Genomic DNA, 14,460 nt, shown 5'->3' on the forward strand with positions numbered 1-14,460 from the left:
TGGGCTGCTGAAGGCATGATTTAAAGCAGTTTTGGTGAATTAGAAACAAAAAAAGTTTTTTTGCAAAAAACTATGGTGCTTAGTGTAGATAGCTTCATGTTTTCATCCAAATACTGTATTGCTTGTAGGTTACACATTATGCATCCCACAACATTACTTTCATGTTGGTTGTTGAATGGGCTGCTGAAGGCATGATTTAAAGCAGTTTTGGTGAATTAGAAACAAAAAAGTTTTTTTGCAAAAAAGTATGGTGCTATGTGTAGACAGCTTCATCATTTGAAAAGTAGATAGCTTCATGTTTTCATCCAAATACTGTATTGCTTGTAGCTTCCACATACTGCATCCCACAACATTACTTTAATGTTGGTTGTTATTTGGGTTGCTGAAGGCATGATTTAAAGCAGTTTTGGTGAATTAGAAACAAAAAAAGTTTTTTTTGCAAAAATGTATGGTGCTAAGTGTAGATAGCTTTATGTTTCATCCAAATACTGTATTGCTTGTAGCTTCCACATACTGCATCCCACAACATTACTTTCATGTTGGTTGTTGAATGGGCTGCTGAAGGCATGATTTAAAGCAGTTTTGGTGAATTAGAAACAAAAAAAGTTTTTTTGCAAAAAACTATGGTGCTTAGTGTAGATAGCTTCATGTTTTCATCCAAATACTGTATTGCTTGTAGGTTCCACATTATGCATCCCACAACATTACTTTCATGTTGGTTGTTGAATGGGCTGCTGAAGGCATGATTTAAAGCAGTTTTGGTGAATTAGAAACAAAAAAAGTTTTTTTGCAAAAATGTATGGTGCTAAGTGTAGATAGCTTTATGTTTCATCCAAATACTGTATTGCTTGTAGCTTCCACATACTGCATCCCACAACATTACTTTCATGTTGGTTGTTGAATGGGCTGCTGAAGGCATGATTTAAAGCAGTTTTGGTGAATTAGAAACAAAAAAAGTTTTTTTGCAAAAAACTATGGTGCTTAGTGTAGATAGCTTCATGTTTTCATCCAAATACTGTATTGCTTGTAGGTTCCACATTATGCATCCCACAACATTACTTTCATGTTGGTTGTTGAATGGGCTGCTGAAGGCATGATTTAAAGCAGTTTTGGTGAATTAGAAACAAAAAAAGTTTTTTTGCAAAAAAGTATGGTGCTAGGTGTAGACAGCTTCATCATTTGAAAAGTAGATAGCTTCATGTTTTCATCCAAATACTGTATTGCTTGTAGCTTCCACATACTGCATCCCACAACATTACTTTAATGTTGGTTGTTATTTGGGTTGCTGAAGGCATGATTTCAAGCAGTTTTGGTGAATTAGAAACAAAAAAAGTTTTTTTTGCAAAAATGTATGGTGCTAAGTGTAGATAGCTTTATGTTTCATCCAAATACTGTATTGCTTGTAGCTTCCACATACTGCATCCCACAACATTACTTTCATGTTGGTTGTTGAATGGGCTGCTGAAGGCATGATTTAAAGCAGTTTTGGTGAATTAGAAACAAAAAAAGTTTTTTTGCAAAAAACTATGGTGCTTAGTGTAGATAGCTTCATGTTTTCATCCAAATACTGTATTGCTTGTAGGTTCCACATTATGCATCCCACAACATTACTTTCATGTTGGTTGTTGAATGGGCTGCTGAAGGCATGATTTAAAGCAGTTTTGGTGAATTAGAAACAAAAAAAGTTTTTTTGCAAAAAAGTTTGGTGCTAAGTGTAGATAGCTTCATGTTTTCATCCAAATACTGTATTGCTTGTAGCTTCCACATACTGCATCCCACAACATTACTTTCATGTTGGTTGTTGAATGGGCTGCTGAAGGCATGATTTAAAGCAGTTTTGGTGAATTAGAAACAAAAAAAGTTTTTTTGCAAAAAACTATGGTGCTTAGTGTAGATAGCTTCATGTTTTCATCCAAATACTGTATTGCTTGTAGGTTCCACATTATGCATCCCACAACATTACTTTCATGTTGGTTGTTGAATGGGCTGCTGAAGGCATGATTTAAAGCAGTTTTGGTGAATTAGAAACAAAAAAAGTTTTTTTGCAAAAATGTATGGTGCTAAGTGTAGATAGCTTCATGTTTTCATCCAAATACTGTATTGCTTGTAGGTTCCACATTATGCATCCCACAACATTACTTTCATGTTGGTTGTTGAATGGGCTGCTGAAGGCATGATTTAAAGCAGTTTTGGTGAATTAGAAACAAAAAAAGTTTTTTTGCAAAAAAGTATGGTGCTAGGTGTAGACAGCTTCATCATTTGAAAAGTAGATAGCTTCATGTTTTCATCCAAATACTGTATTGCTTGTAGCTTCCACATACTGCATCCCACAACATTACTTTGATGTTGGTTGTTATTTGGGTTGCTGAAGGCATGATTTAAAGCAGTTTTGGTGAATTAGAAACAAAAAAAGTTTTTTTGCAAAAAAGTGTGGTGCTAAGTGTAGATAGCTTCATGTTTTCTTCCAAATACTGTATTGCTTGTAGCTTCCACATTCTGCATCCCACAACATTACTTTCATGTTGGTTGTTGAATGGGCTGCTGAAGGCATGATTTAAAGCAGTTTTGGTGAATTAGAAACAAAAAAAGTTTTTTTTGCAAAAATGCAAAAATCATTTAAAGCAGTTTTGGTGAATTAGAAACAAAAAAAGTTTTTTTTGCAAAAATGTATGGTGCTAAGTGTAGATAGCTTTATGTTTCATCCAAATACTGTATTGCTTGTAGCTTCCACATACTGCATCCCACAACATTACTTTCATGTTGGTTGTTGAATGGGCTGCTGAAGGCATGATTTAAAGCAGTTTTGGTGAATTAGAAACAAAAAAAGTTTTTTTGCAAAAAAGTGTGGTGCTAAGTGTAGACAGCTTCATCATTTGAAAAGTAGATAGCTTTATGTTTCATCCAAATACTGTATTGCTTGTAGCTTCCACATACTGCATCCCACAACATTACTTTCATGTTGGTTGTTGAATGGGCTGCTGAAGGCATGATTTAAAGCAGTTTTGGTGAATTAGAAACAAAAAAAGTTTTTTTGCAAAAAACTATGGTGCTTAGTGTAGATAGCTTCATGTTTTCATCCAAATACTGTATTGCTTGTAGGTTCCACATTATGCATCCCACAACATTACTTTCATGTTGGTTGTTGAATGGGCTGCTGAAGGCATGATTTAAAGCAGTTTTGGTGAATTAGAAACAAAAAAAGTTTTTTTGCAAAAAAGTATGGTGCTAGGTGTAGACAGCTTCATCATTTGAAAAGTAGATAGCTTCATGTTTTCATCCAAATACTGTATTGCTTGTAGCTTCCACATACTGCATCCCACAACATTACTTTAATGTTGGTTGTTATTTGGGTTGCTGAAGGCATGATTTAAAGCAGTTTTGGTGAATTAGAAACAAAAAAAGTTTTTTTTGCAAAAATGTATGGTGCTAAGTGTAGATAGCTTTATGTTTCATCCAAATACTGTATTGCTTGTAGCTTCCACATACTGCATCCCACAACATTACTTTCATGTTGGTTGTTGAATGGGCTGCTGAAGGCATGATTTAAAGCAGTTTTGGTGAATTAGAAACAAAAAAAGTTTTTTTGCAAAAAACTATGGTGCTTAGTGTAGATAGCTTCATGTTTTCATCCAAATACTGTATTGCTTGTAGGTTCCACATTATGCATCCCACAACATTACTTTCATGTTGGTTGTTGAATGGGCTGCTGAAGGCATGATTTAAAGCAGTTTTGGTGAATTAGAAACAAAAAAAGTTTTTTTGCAAAAAAGTTTGGTGCTAAGTGTAGATAGCTTCATGTTTTCATCCAAATACTGTATTGCTTGTAGCTTCCACATACTGCATCCCACAACATTACTTTCATGTTGGTTGTTGAATGGGCTGCTGAAGGCATGATTTAAAGCAGTTTTGGTGAATTAGAAACAAAAAAAGTTTTTTTGCAAAAAACTATGGTGCTTAGTGTAGATAGCTTCATGTTTTCATCCAAATACTGTATTGCTTGTAGGTTCCACATTATGCATCCCACAACATTACTTTCATGTTGGTTGTTGAATGGGCTGCTGAAGGCATGATTTAAAGCAGTTTTGGTGAATTAGAAACAAAAAAAGTTTTTTTGCAAAAATGTATGGTGCTAAGTGTAGATAGCTTCATGTTTTCATCCAAATACTGTATTGCTTGTAGGTTCCACATTATGCATCCCACAACATTACTTTCATGTTGGTTGTTGAATGGGCTGCTGAAGGCATGATTTAAAGCAGTTTTGGTGAATTAGAAACAAAAAAAGTTTTTTTGCAAAAAAGTATGGTGCTAGGTGTAGACAGCTTCATCATTTGAAAAGTAGATAGCTTCATGTTTTCATCCAAATACTGTATTGCTTGTAGCTTCCACATACTGCATCCCACAACATTACTTTGATGTTGGTTGTTATTTGGGTTGCTGAAGGCATGATTTAAAGCAGTTTTGGTGAATTAGAAACAAAAAAAGTTTTTTTGCAAAAAAGTGTGGTGCTAAGTGTAGATAGCTTCATGTTTTCTTCCAAATACTGTATTGCTTGTAGCTTCCACATTCTGCATCCCACAACATTACTTTCATGTTGGTTGTTGAATGGGCTGCTGAAGGCATGATTTAAAGCAGTTTTGGTGAATTAGAAACAAAAAAAGTTTTTTTTGCAAAAATGCAAAAATCATTTAAAGCAGTTTTGGTGAATTAGAAACAAAAAAAGTTTTTTTTGCAAAAATGTATGGTGCTAAGTGTAGATAGCTTTATGTTTCATCCAAATACTGTATTGCTTGTAGCTTCCACATACTGCATCCCACAACATTACTTTCATGTTGGTTGTTGAATGGGCTGCTGAAGGCATGATTTAAAGCAGTTTTGGTGAATTAGAAACAAAAAAAGTTTTTTTGCAAAAAAGTGTGGTGCTAAGTGTAGATAGCTTCATGTTTTCTTCCAAATACTGTATTGCTTGTAGCTTCCACATTCTGCATCCCACAACATTACTTTCATGTTGGTTGTTGAATGGGCTGCTGAAGGCATGATTTAAAGCAGTTTTGGTGAATTAGAAACAAAAAAAGTTTTTTTTGCAAAAATGTATGGTGCTAAGTGTAGATAGCTTTATGTTTCATCCAAATACTGTATTGCTTGTAGCTTCCACATACTGCATCCCACAACATTACTTTCATGTTGGTTGTTGAATGGGCTGCTGAAGGCATGATTTAAAGCAGTTTTGGTGAATTAGAAACAAAAAAAGTTTTTTTGCAAAAAAGTGTGGTGCTAAGTGTAGATAGCTTCATGTTTTCTTCCAAATACTGTATTGCTTGTAGCTTCCACATTCTGCATCCCACAACATTACTTTTATGTTGGTTGTTATTTGGGCTGCTGAAGGCATGATTTAAAGCAGTTTTGGTGAATTAGAAACAAAAAACGTTTTTTTGCAAAAATGTATGGTGCTTAGTGTAGATAGCTTCATGTTTTCATCCAAATACTGTATTGCTTGTAGGTTCCACATTATGCATCCCACAACATTACTTTCATGTTGGTTGTTGAATGGGCTGCTGAAGGCATGATTTAAAGCAGTTTTGGTGAATTAGAAACAAAAAAGTTTTTTTGCAAAAAAGTATGGTGCTAGGTGTAGACAGCTTCATCATTTGAAAAGTAGATAGCTTCATGTTTTCATCCAAATACTGTATTGCTTGTAGCTTCCACATACTGCATCCCACAACATTACTTTAATGTTGGTTGTTATTTGGGTTGCTGAAGGCATGATTTAAAGCAGTTTTGGTGAATTAGAAACAAAAAAAGTTTTTTTGCAAAAATGTATGGTGCTAAGTGTAGATAGCTTCATGTTTCATCCAAATACTGTATTGCTTGTAGCTTCCACATACTGCATCCCACAACATTACTTTCATGTTGGTTGTTGAATGGGCTGCTGAAGGCATGATTTAAAGCAGTTTTGGTGAATTAGAAACAAAAAAAGTTTTTTTGCAAAAATGTATGGTGCTAAGTGTAGATAGCTTTATGTTTCATCCAAATACTGTATTGCTTGTAGCTTCCACATACTGCATCCCACAACATTACTTTCATGTTGGCTGTTATTTGGGCTGCTGAAGGCATGATTTAAAGCAGTTTTGGTGAATTAGAAACAAAATAAGTTTTTTTGCAAAACAGTATGGTGCTAAGTGTAGATAGCTTCATGTTTCATCCAAATACTGTATTGCTTGTAGGTTCCACATAATACATCCCACAACATTACTTTCATGTTGGTTGTTGAATGGGCTGCTGAAGGCATGATTTAAAGCAGTTTTGGTGAATTAGAAACAAAAAAAGTTTTTTTGCAAAAAAGTATGGTGCTAGGTGTAGATAGCTTCATGTTTTCATCCAAATACTGTATTGCGTGTAGCTTCCACATACTGCATCCCACAACATTACTTTAATGTTGGTTGTTATTTGGGCTGCTGAAGGCATGATTTAAAGCAGTTTTGGTGAATTAGAAACAAAAAAAGTTTTTTTGCAAAAATGTATGGTGCTAAGTGTAGATAGCTTTATGTTTCATCCAAATACTGTATTGCTTGTAGCTTCCACATACTGCATCCCACAACATTACTTTTAGGGTAAATCAATGTTTATTAAGGTTTTTCAGTTTTATGGGAAAGGGCAGGGGGAAGGGTACAGAAAATCAAAGGAACCGGGGGAAGGGGGGGGGGGAACGAGTAGGTACAGCTGACACTGTGCACGTACAGATATCACATCGACAGTGCATGAGTACAAAGGAAAATGATCACAGCATGTAAATATAGCGGAAAAAACAGCACGGCAGGAACAGGGTGCTCCAGAGCAGTAGGACACATAGTTACAAACACCCCGTCCTCGCAAGGACAGAGCGCATGAAAAGGGGGTGCGTAGACCCTCCAGCATTCGTCACCCAGAGAGGGGGGGGGGCCCGGGCGGTCCGCCCACGCGCCAGAAGGAACAGGGGTGTTAGCACTAGAGAGCAGGGGGCAACCACGCGTGCCGAAGCAGACAACCAGAACCATGCAGACGGGAGTCACTGATGCGGGAACCCCATGTCGTGTATGCACATTGTGGGAACGCCGCAGGGCGGGATGACGGGGGGGGGGCGAGGCAAGGAAGCGCAACATCCCCCGTGCAACCCCGAATGAGCTCAGCGCACGGACACCCCCAGCACCTAACCTCGGAGGCAGAGCCCTAAACCCGTAGGGAAGGAGAGCAGCAAGAGTATGAGAGGGAAGGGAAGAAGCGAAAACAGAAAGGACAACAAACAAACAAAAAAAAAAAAAAAAAAAAAAGGGGGGGGGGAAGCTCAGTAGGGAGTGACCACGCCTCGGAAGGAGGTAACCCGGAGGCCGCTGCTCAGGAGGGCGCGCCGTCAAGCAATGGGCGAAATTGGGGGCTAGCGAGCAATTGCAACCAGTGAAACCAAATGCGATGATGTTTTTCAGATCTGTCCGTGGCAGAATAAATCAATTCCTCGAGAACTCGGGTCCGCTCCACCCGTTGGACCCACTCCCGAATCGTAGGGGGGGAAGAGTCGCCCCAATGCAAGGGGATAAGGGCTTTCGCAGCTGTCAGAAGGTATCGGGCCACTGAATTTTTATACCACGAGACCGGGTAGGGCATGTGGAGAAGGAGTAGGAATTCCGGCGAAAAGGGAATGTCCCTGTCGGAGAGGGAACGAACATGGGAATGGACGGCCGACCAGTAGGGAGCTATGCGGGGACAGGACCACCACAGATGAAGCAGAGAGCAGGGAGATGCACCACACCGCCTGCACTCATCCCTCCTATCAGGACAGAACCGGGCTGTGGTCGACGGGGGCCTATACCACAGGGCCATCAGCTTGTAGGACATCTCCTGGTCCCTGTTGTTTAGGGAGCATCGGTGAGTGAGCACGCAGATCTTTTCCCACTGTTGCTCGGTGAGGGTGAGTTGCAGTGAGGTCTCCCACTTGCCCTCGTGAGGTGGGGGGGAGGGATAAACGGCCGAGAGGAGGAGGCCATAGAGGAGCGAAACGCCATGGGGCGGGGGCGAGGTCAGGGTGCACATCGCTTCAAACCTGGTGAGGTCCCTAAGGACCTGGTGCCTCCGGCCCAGGGAACGAAAGAAATTGCCCAGCTGGGCATAGCGGAAGCGCGCGAGGGCCGTGGGAGGGGCCGGGCCCACCAGAGCCTCCAAGGGCTGTAGACCCGATGAAGAGAGATATGCACGGATGCCCAGCGTCCCCCTGGCGGCCACCTCAGGGAAGACATCGCCTCCCATGCCCGGAGGGAAGTCGGGATTGTCGCGTATCGGAGTAAGGGGAGACAGGAGAGAAGAGACAGAGGTGCCCCGCAGCACCGAGTGCCACACGCTGAGCGTCGCCCGTATGAAGGGGTGAGGAGCCGCCCGCTGGCGGGCGCACTGCGCCTCCAGCCAGGGTAGAGAACTAAGCGACGAGCCCAGCATGCCGCCCTCCACCTCCAACCACCGCTTCCCGCCAGAACCACAAGCCCACTCCACTATCCGCAAGAGATGGCATGCCCGGTAGTACGTACGTGGGCACGGCAAAGCCAGGCCACCCCTCGACTTGGGCAGGATCAAGACATTGTATCTGATGCGGGGGGAGCGGGGGCCCCATATAAAACGAAGAAAGGCGGAGCGGACAGAAGCGAAGAAGGAGGGGGGAATGTGTATGGGCAGAGCCTGAAACAAGTAGAGGAGTCTGGGCATCACGTTCATCTTAATAGTGTTGACCCTACCCAACCATGTGACAGTGAGCCGGGACCATCTGCGGAAGTCGGACTGTATAGCGGAAAGGAGCGGCAGGAAATTGTTGGCGTACAGCCGGGAGTGGTCGGGGGATATCCACACTCCCAAGTATTTCAATTTAGTATCGCACCACGCGAAGGGGAAAGCCGCGCGCAGGGAGGCACCGACATCATCCGGCACATTAACACCCAGGAGCTCAGATTTAGACATGTTGACCTTGAAGTTGGAAAGGTCACCGTATGTCGCGAGCTCTCGCAGGACCGAGGGCAGGGAGACGCGGGGCTGGGCTAACGCAAAAAGGAGGTCATCTGCATATCCCAAGACCTTATGGTGGGATCGTCCCACCTGGAGTCCCGAGATGTCCGGATTCAGGCGTATCGCCTGTAAAAGGGGTTCCAGTGATAAGGCAAACAGCATCGGCGAGAGGGGGCAACCCTGACGGGTCCCGTTGCGAATAGGGAAGGGATCAGAAAGGATGCCGTTGATGCGAAGCCGCGCAGAGGGGGCAGAGTAGAGAGATTGTATCCAGGTCAGGAAGCCCGCTCCAAAGCCCATGTGGCGGAGGGTGGCCAGCATATACGACCAATCCACCCTATCGAAGGCCTTTTCGGCGTCGGTGGATAGGAAAATGGATGGGGCGGCAGAGGACCGCGCATAATGGAGTAGATTAAGAGCGCGGATGGTCCCATCCCTAGCCTCACGGCCCGGGATAAAGCCAGACTGGTCGGGGTGGACGAGGGAAGGCAGGAGGGGCTTCAGCCGGTTCGCCAAGATTTTGGCAAAGAGCTTAAGGTCTGCATTGAGGAGGGAAATAGGGCGGTAACTACCGCAACAGGCGGGGTCCTTTCCCTCCTTAGGGATAAGGGAGATGGTCGCCGCCAGTGTATGGGGGTGCACTCGCCCTCCTCCCAAGATGGAGTTAAATGCCTCCACGAACCGCGGGCCCAACAGGTCACGAAAGCGCGAATAGTATCGCAGGGGAAAACCGTCCGGCCCCGGGCACTTCCCGGATTGGGAGGATTTGATAGCTAAAGTATATTCCGGGAGAGAGATGGGGGCCTCCAATGCGGCCGCCACATCCGGAGACAGTTTGGTGCGAACTGTGCGGGCAAGGTAGTCACGAAGACGGGTATCCCAGGAGGGGGACGCACGCCCGCGGGAAGGGAGATTGTAGAGGCCAGTGAAATAATCAAGAAAGCTGCGAGTGATGTTGGAGTGGAGAGAATGCAGACGGCCATCCGCGGACCGAACCTTGGGGATGAAGGTGAGCGGGCGCGCACGGCGAAGGGCCCTGGCCAGATATTTGCCGGGTTTGTCGCCGTGTTCATGGAAGAGGGCCCGAAAACGTTGGTATGCCCTATGGTGTTTGCGGTTCAGGAGGACAGCCAATTGGCCCCGGAGTAGCGTAAGGCGCTGTAGGAGCTCCCCTGATGCGGTGGACTTGTGGGCCTGTTCTGCCACCGCTATCTGCTCACAGAGGGAGGCAAGCTCCCTACTCTCTGCCTTTTTCCGCTGGGAACAGAGACGAATCAGTAGCCCCCGGAGCACGCTTTTGTGCGCTTCCCAGACCGTAAGGTGGGGCGTATCAGCAACTAGGTTTTCGGCAAAGTAAAGGGAAATGGCCGAGGTTAGTTCATCACATATCGCAGCATCGGAGAGGAGGGAGTCATTCAGGCGCCACGTCCTCTCCGAGGGGCGTAGAAGGGGAGAGTCCAAGGTCATGATCACAGGGGCATGGTCTGACCACGTTGTCAGACCAATGCTAGCGCGGCGCAATAGAGCAGAGTGCTGGCAAGGAAGAAAGAAGTAGTCGATTCGGGAGTAGGAGCCATGGGGTGCGGAGAAGAAAGTAAAGTCCCTCGTACTAGGGTGGAGGGCCCTCCAACAGTCGACAAGGCGATGGTGGGAGAGAAGGGAATTGATTTTGCGCGGGACATGCGACGAGGACCGAGCGAGGCCGGTCGAGACGTCAAGGGCCGGGTGAAGGGCCACGTTAAAGTCCCCCCCTAATACAAGGACACCCTCACTAAACTCTTGCAAGCGCGATAGGTAGGTCTTCAGGGCCACATGCTGGCTTCGATTAGGGAGGTATAAGTTAGCGAAAGTGTAAAGTTGATTGGCGACGTGTCCTTTGAGGAATATAAAGCGGCCCTCCGGATCCGTCTGGGAGGCAAGCTCCTGAAACGGGACCGATCTGGAGAGTAGGATGGCGACACCCTTCGTCCTGGCACCCGTGGTATTGCTAAAGGCCCCCCTCGGGTAATAGAGGTCAGCTAGCCTAGGAGCTCGACCCTCCTGAAAGTGCGTCTCCTGGATGAACGCAACGTCAATTTTCTCCCTCCGGAGATCGCGGAGCAAGTGGGACCTTTTCTCAGGGATGTTAAGGCCTCGTGCATTAAGGGTCAAAAAGGCGAGTGGCCTCGTACCGGACATGGCGAAAGGGGGAGAGAGAAAAAAGAAAAAAAAAAAAAAAAGGGGGGGGAGGAGCTAGGATGGGACAGTCAGTGGAGGAAAAGAGGAGACGGGCAGGAAGGAAACAGGAGGGGAAACGGAGGGGGAAAACAAACACTTAGTACGCCAGTCGAAGTGGGAAAAGAAAAAACCGCCGTATAGGGGAGCGGCAGAAGACCCACTCGCCAAAAAGGACGTACGGTGTGGGGTCGTGAAACCTGGCAACAGAGCCGAACTACGTAGAACGATGACGAAAGGAAAACTATGACAACCAGTCTGACCGCCGCTGCCCGCGCGAAGCAGCAGCAGCAGCAATCCCGCAACGATGGGGCACGCCTACAAGAGGGAGTAGCACCGGGGAGAGCACAGGGCGCGCGCACCGCAACGGTAGACGAGGACGCGATAAGAGGGGAGCGGATGCCATGACGACCCCGGCATCGGGGCGTGAAAGAGCGGGGGCGTGGAGGTGCTAGAGCACATGCATGCGCGATAGTGTCCGCCACAAGTGCAGGACCTAGTACACGGCACAGCAGTACGTACGAACAATGATGATAAGGTCCCTAAGTAGAGCATCGGGCGGGGCCCGTGGCCGTGCAACACATCCAGTAGAACACAGTATAAACCTTAAACAGCAACCGGAACAACCGCGTTTGCGCAGCGAACGTGTTTGCGGTGGAGAACAGGGCTCCGTATACAACAGAGAACATAACATTGCATAAGAGCTGACAACATAGCATATAACAGTGCATAAGAGCCATAGCATGTACAAAGATTGAGTAGAAGGATGCGTGAAAAAAAAAAATAACAAAAAAAAATAAAAAAATAAAAAAATAAATAAATAATGAGCCCCGCACATAGAGATCATGCGTATGTAGGGCAGTAGCCGCGGCGACTAGGTCGGTCAAGTGGCCAACACCACATAGTGTGCGCCCGGACATAGCTGGGTATTGCGCGTGGACGTGTAGCGTGTGTGCGCGGGAGCACGGACAAGTACTCGTATGCGTGCATGAGTAAGGATGTGAACTGGTGCGGTGCGAGACCAGAGATGTGGAGTCGTATGGTGGGATGCGGACCTGGAAGCGGATAGCCGAGAGCTGGGACGGTCAATTGTATAGGTGCGGTGAGACGGAGTGAGGTGCAAATGTAGGAATTCCATCAATACGAAAAAAAAAAAAAAAAAAAAAAAATGAACCCCGCACATAGAGATCATGCGGAAGGAGAGCAGTAGCCGCGGCGACTAGGTCGGTCAAGTGGCCAACACCACAAAGTGTGCGCCCGGAAACAGCTGGGTATTGTGCGTGGACGTGTAGCGTGTGTGCACGGGAGCACGGATAAGTATGAGTAGGGATGTGAACTGGTGCGGTGCGAGACCAGAGATGTGGAGTCGTATGGTGAGGTGCGGTGAGACGGAGTGAGGTGTACATGTAGGAACTCCATCAATACGAGAAAAAAAAAAAAAAAAAAAAAAAAAAATTGTAGCACCGCCACAAGGTATCCTGCGAGCATGCCACCTAGGCAGCTGGAGATGCAGGCAGCCGAACCCCCACATGGAGACAGGGGAGGGTGATTAAGGTAGGTGCAGCGTGGCGTAAGCCAAATGTGCCAAAGCGCAGCCTGGGCCGCACTGGACGCCACAAGGGCAAGACGCACACTGTAATCTGCCAGGTGCAGAAGGCATAGGCCACCAAATACGACCCGTAAGTGAGTAATAGGACATGTATATATAAAAAAAAAAAAAAAAAAAAAAAGGCCATTACTGTGTAGGTGTGCGTGCAAAAGAGCGGAGGGTGGGCAGAACAACCAACCCCCCCCAGGTAGAGGCAAATAAAACATATAACATATATAACAGTGCCCAGCGTCCTTAGGGAGAGAACCCGGAGTCACTTAAAAGAAACATAATAGAATAAGTCCACGAGGATGCAGAGATACCTCCAGGCCCACGCAGCAAGCGAGGGATGGCATCACACGAAGAATGGCGAAGCTCGGGGTGCAGCAGTCATTCCTCGGCGTCTCGCAGACGGACACGGAGCGGGGGCACCGGTCCACGATCTCCGCCCGGATGGTCCGGGGGGCGGCGGGAGCGCGATGCGCGGTGAGAACCGCGTGGGAGCGGAGGCCGGGAGGGCGCAGCAGCCGGGTCCAGGCCCGCCAGAGACCAGTCGGGTACCCGCAGCTCAGAGAGACCGAGGGTCGTCAGGACGTCAGGGAGCTCGTGGTAGTGGCGGAGGGTGATGGTAGCGGCACCCCGGCGAATCAGCAGGGCGAATGGGTAGCCCCAGCGGTACGGGATACGCAGCCGCTGGAGCTCGGACGTAAGGGGCCGCAAGGCCCTACGGGTCTGCAGGGTGAGATCCGATAAGTCATTGTAAAAGGAGATCGAGTGGTCACGCAAGGGCCACGTGCCAACCTCCCGCGCCCGCGCCATGACGGCTTCTTTCAGCGGGAAGTCGGTGAAGTGGCAAATTATGTCCCTGGGCGGGCTAGTTAGGGTACCTCGGGGCCGGAGGGCCCGGTGCATCCTGTCGATCACCCCGGAGGCCTCAATCTGTCGGCCCATGAGGTCGGAGAGCAGGCGAGTCAGGAGAGCGGGCAGGTCTTCGGGGGCCTCGGTCTCGGGCACCCCCCTGATCCGGACATTCTGCCTGCGGCCTCTATTCTCCACATCCTCGAGGCGGCGTCGAAGGTCACCGATGTAGAGGAGGTGCTGGTCAGAGGTGCGCTGGGTGAGCTGAAGGGTGTGATGGTGAGCCGCGGAGGTGTCCTCCAGTGATAGCACCCTGCGCTCCAGAGCCGTGAAATCGGCGCGTAACGCAGACACCTCATCCCTGACCACCTGCTTCAGCTCCAAGATAAGGGTTGAAAAGTCATTCTTCCATGGCGCCGATGAGAAGAGCTGGAGAACCTCCGGCGCAGGAGACTGTGGAGGGAGAGTTGGAGCCTGCCGATCCGCGTCGTGGGATGGTGAGCCAGTGGAGGAGCCGGCCTCGTGGTCGTCCGAGGCCTGAGAGGTAAGGTCGGCCGGTGTTCGAAAATATTCCCTCAGGGAAGACGAAGCCGGTTGGGAGCGGGTCCCCGGGGTGGAGGGGTCCGAGCTGGGCTTTTTGGTGCGGCCCATCGTCGGGGTAGCATATGATGGCTGGTAAAAAAGGGCGAGCAGCGGCGGAGCAGAGGATTCAAGCAGCCATCTTCTCCGGCAGCCGGCCACGCCCCCCCCACAACATTACTTTTATGTTGGTTGTTATTTGG

The sequence above is a fragment of the Spea bombifrons genome, chromosome 9 (assembly GCF_027358695.1).
Source record: "Spea bombifrons isolate aSpeBom1 chromosome 9, aSpeBom1.2.pri, whole genome shotgun sequence".
Lineage (NCBI taxonomy): Eukaryota > Metazoa > Chordata > Amphibia > Anura > Pelobatidae > Spea > Spea bombifrons.